Source organism: Oryzias latipes, chromosome 19, assembly GCF_002234675.1.
Source record: "Oryzias latipes chromosome 19, ASM223467v1".
NCBI classification, from domain to species: domain Eukaryota; kingdom Metazoa; phylum Chordata; class Actinopteri; order Beloniformes; family Adrianichthyidae; genus Oryzias; species Oryzias latipes.
The window spans coordinates 16,598,318-16,602,244 of NC_019877.2; the positions used below are offsets into that span (position 1 = coordinate 16,598,318).

Genomic DNA, 3,927 nt, shown 5'->3' on the forward strand with positions numbered 1-3,927 from the left:
AAACATGCACAGAAAAGAGGGAGTATGGGAAGAAACTGTTAGAACAATAGTTTGGCTGTGCTTTCTTCAAATGTAATATAATTTTGAGATGACAATACATGCTCAGTGAATAAAGTTTAAACCATTAGTGTAATAAAAGTTAAAGGCAGTTTCTAAATATTCTTCACATACCCCCCTGTTTGTCATATCAAAATTATACATGGATAGTCAGCAGAACTCCTGTCATCATCAACCATATACCAATTCACGAAGATTTGCAGTATAGGCATCATATTGGCTCTGCATCGAAAACAAAAGTGTGTAGGTACATGTAAATACAAAAGAAAACATTAAATCAACGTGAATAAATGAGCATATCAGAGGTGGTAGGTGATACATGTGTGTTGATGCGAAAACCTCCAGGGCTAAACTTATACCATCTGTGTGAAACATTCATTGAGCAGTCAGGGAGGGCAAAACTCATCAACGGCTCTGTGCCCCTCAGCAGCCACCATTAAGGATACGCATGCATCACCAGTCCAAACCTCGGCACAAAATCATTAATTAAATTTACATAGTACAAGAAACAAAGTAGGAAATAAAGAAAATAAAGAAAATCAAATCAAACAAAAGAAAAACGATAAAATAAATCTGTAAAGAGCAGTTTCAACCATGAGCGGATGCGCAATTAGGTTAATTGTAGGCATAATGCTGATAGAGTTGGCCTGACAGCGATCATTCATTTGACACATGGGATCAAACAGGTGACGATAAAAAAAAAGAAAAACACACAGAGGACCGGAGTGACTAGTTTTATCAGTACACTCCACCAGAAGTAAAACAATAAAGTGGTGACCCAGACCAGTAGGCGTCAGTCATCTGAGAAGAAATCTGTGATTTAAGGGCCTTGACCTCAATGATAATTTGAGTGAGATCTCTAGAGGAAGAGGGAATAAAAGTACAAGATGAAACCACGAGCAACAGCTGGACCCATGTTAGCTGGTTCGAAGCTCACTGTAGCTGGAAGAGAGGATTGCTAGAGGAAACACACCAGGGAGCCCCCTTCGCCAGGAGTAGTGTCACACTGCGGCGGCTCCGTAGTTGAACTTCAACCAGGGATGTGTCTCAAAATGTCAGTCTCGTAGGCTCTCAGCAATTTACAGTGGCTTACGTGAATCCAGGAGGGTCAGTCAGCAATGTGCACTGCAGTTGGCATGGTGAGGAGAACCTTGAAGGGTCCCGTCCACCTCGGGTGTGACCAATCAGTCCGTTAAATGGTCTTCAGGGTAAAGCAGGTCACCGACAGGGGCCTTCTGGTCAGGAGGCAGAGTCTGTGGGGAGGAGAGAGCTGGAGGCAGACTCAATGTTTCCTTTGTTCTCACAGCTTTCTTCAAACAATCATGTAAATCATCAATGGTGTCAGTAGAGCCAGGCATGAGAGTAGAAAAAAAATCAGGAAAAAAAATAAAATAAGTAAAAATTAAAAAATAAAAATTGTGAAAAAACACATTGAAAGTGAAACAGACAAGAACTGCGTCTCATTTCAACAGCAGCATGAACATTAGGTCCTAAATAAATAAATCATACACGGACACAGTAAAACGGTAAAAACAGGCAGTTGACTAATGGGAAAGTTTGAACGGAAGGGAGTGGAACATACTGCATGTGATTCTGGAGAATTCGCACAAGAGAATCACAGGTGACATTGTTACAACTATCAGCCCCTTAAGCAGCTGCAGCTTACAGCAAGTGAGTGAGGGTGGGGGGCTGATCAGATAAGGTGGTGAGGTCCGGGGAGAGAAATAATTTTGCTAGAAACAGAAACTAAATGTCCCAAAAAATTTTAACCTGTGCTTGGGCCAGCTGGAGGTTAGCCTACTGCACTTATTCCCCTGAGAGTTAAAACTTCGAAAGATTAGCAACATGTCCATTAAAAAAAATGTAAGGCGAGTTAGTGGACCAGATATCCTCAGGAATGCTTTTAAGGGGTCAATCCTGATTTACAAGCAGAAATGCAGGGACCTGATTAGTGGGGTCAGAAGGCTGCAATCAAACTTTTATGAGCAGGGAGAGTGAACTAAAAAAAAGGAAAGGCTGCACCAGCCATCCGAGTCTGATCATGTTTATACAAGTGGGAGGTGTGTCCTGCACAAACTGATCCACATCTGCTTTGTAAGAAATGATACTTTCTATAGCTTTTTTCTGAACATCTACCTTAGTCCATGTCCTAAACACTAAAATACACACTAAAATACACACTAAAACACGTCCTATCATTATTCTGAGAGCATAGAAAGCCGTTACATCTGCTTACAACGGAGAAATCACCCCTCCTTTCTGCAAGTTTTCATCCGCCTGTCTGCAGGCTCGGGCACGCGCACTCTGATCTGTGAAGCTGTTCCCCCTCCTTCTACTCTGTCCTGCACTTTGAGGCTGCTTAACTTTCTATGAAATCCATAATCTTTAACCCATTTATCCAAATACTTGATTAATGTCTGATCCTGACTTTCCACATACTTCCAAACTTTATGAAAAGCTTTCTGGACCTGAGCAATGTGCCATCTTTCTTTTTAGTGAGATTTTGAGAATGAGTCCCACCCATCTTTTTGAGGTTTTTTGATCGACGATCAGCCACAACGTTCTCAATTTCAATCACAAACCAGAGTTCCCACCCAAATAACCCGTTTTATGGATTCTCCAGCGCTGAATCTAATCAGCAGAAAAAGCTTGGAGAATCAGAAAAGAAACCTAATTATTTGTCAACTGAGTCACTATTTTGTTTTAGAACGAGGCATTAATCAAAGTGAGCACACACCACAGGGGCTGTCGAAAAAAGGGCAGACTCAGACACAGACAGAGAGACATAAAAAGCGTTTACACACACATTTTCCCCGGAGCTCCGTTTCGTCTCAAAAATCATACTCAGCCATCCCAAGGCTCTATTTCTTCGGCCTCACTCGCCGCGGCTGCACCTACACTTATGCCTACACTTCCGGCCTACACTGACGTCCCTACACTTCTTCTCCTTCCCTGGAGGACTTATTTCCCTACACTTGTGCCTACACTTCCATCCCTATTCTGCCATTCCTCCGCGGAAGGAAGGCGGCTACAATGACGGCCTCGCGAGCCGAACCACACTTGTCCCGTCTGCGCAAGATGACTCGTGCACGCGCAGCACCTTGCCTGCAAGCGGAGCCTGCAAGCGGTGCTCTGTTCAGCGTGCTCGCGCAGCGGACTGCAGCCGTTTCTCTATTCTTCCCCCAACATTGATGCACGCACATACAAAGACACAGACACAGTCAACATAAAGCCCTAACAAGTAAAGAGAGGACAGACTTTCTGTGTGGCGTACTCACTTCAAGCAATGAACCTCGTTATTTGATGAGGGTCAGACATCACCGGGGGCACCACCGGACCCAAGGGCGAGGGCCGCCGATCCTGTAGGCGGATGTTTCAATGCTGAGGCTGTGATCTCAGACCGAGCTCGGTTTTCGGGCAACCCCCCCAGGGGCTCCAGCGATGTCCAAGGCGTGCCGGCCAGCTCGAAGGACCAAATGTGAAGAAACTGGATTTTCTAGAAAGGACTGTATTAAATTTTAGTTCGTAACCCCGTCAGTTTCTTACACACAGAAATAATGAATAATGACTCAGAGACAAAACTTAGCTTTTGTGGAGGTTTTACTTCGCACAAACACGAAGGGGACAGACAGATGAACATGGTACATTCAAAGTCCGAACCAACGAGCTCAGGGATGGGCTTTGGTATAAAAACCCTGCATTTGCATATTCAGATCGTCCGATGGACCTCGTGTGAAAAACACGCCCACAGGTTACTGCTGGAGAGAACCTCCAAGGCTAAAGTGAAGATAAGTCTGAGGCCTGCTCAGCAGAAAACATGCACAGAAAAGAGGGAGTATGGGAAGAAACTGTTAGAACAATAGTTTGGCT

At 44.1% G+C, this 3,927-nt stretch overlaps 1 long non-coding RNA gene across 1 annotated transcript; it reads right to left on the minus strand.

Moving 5' to 3' along the window:
- Positions 1–299: 299 nt before the first annotated feature.
- LOC111946404 lies at positions 300–3,631 on the minus strand. The gene is made up of 2 exons (XR_002872113.1): positions 3,336–3,631; positions 300–1,310 (listed from the first exon to the last, which is right to left on the minus strand). It is a non-coding gene; the product is annotated as an uncharacterized LOC111946404 (long non-coding RNA).
- Positions 3,632–3,927: the final 296 nt, after the last annotated feature.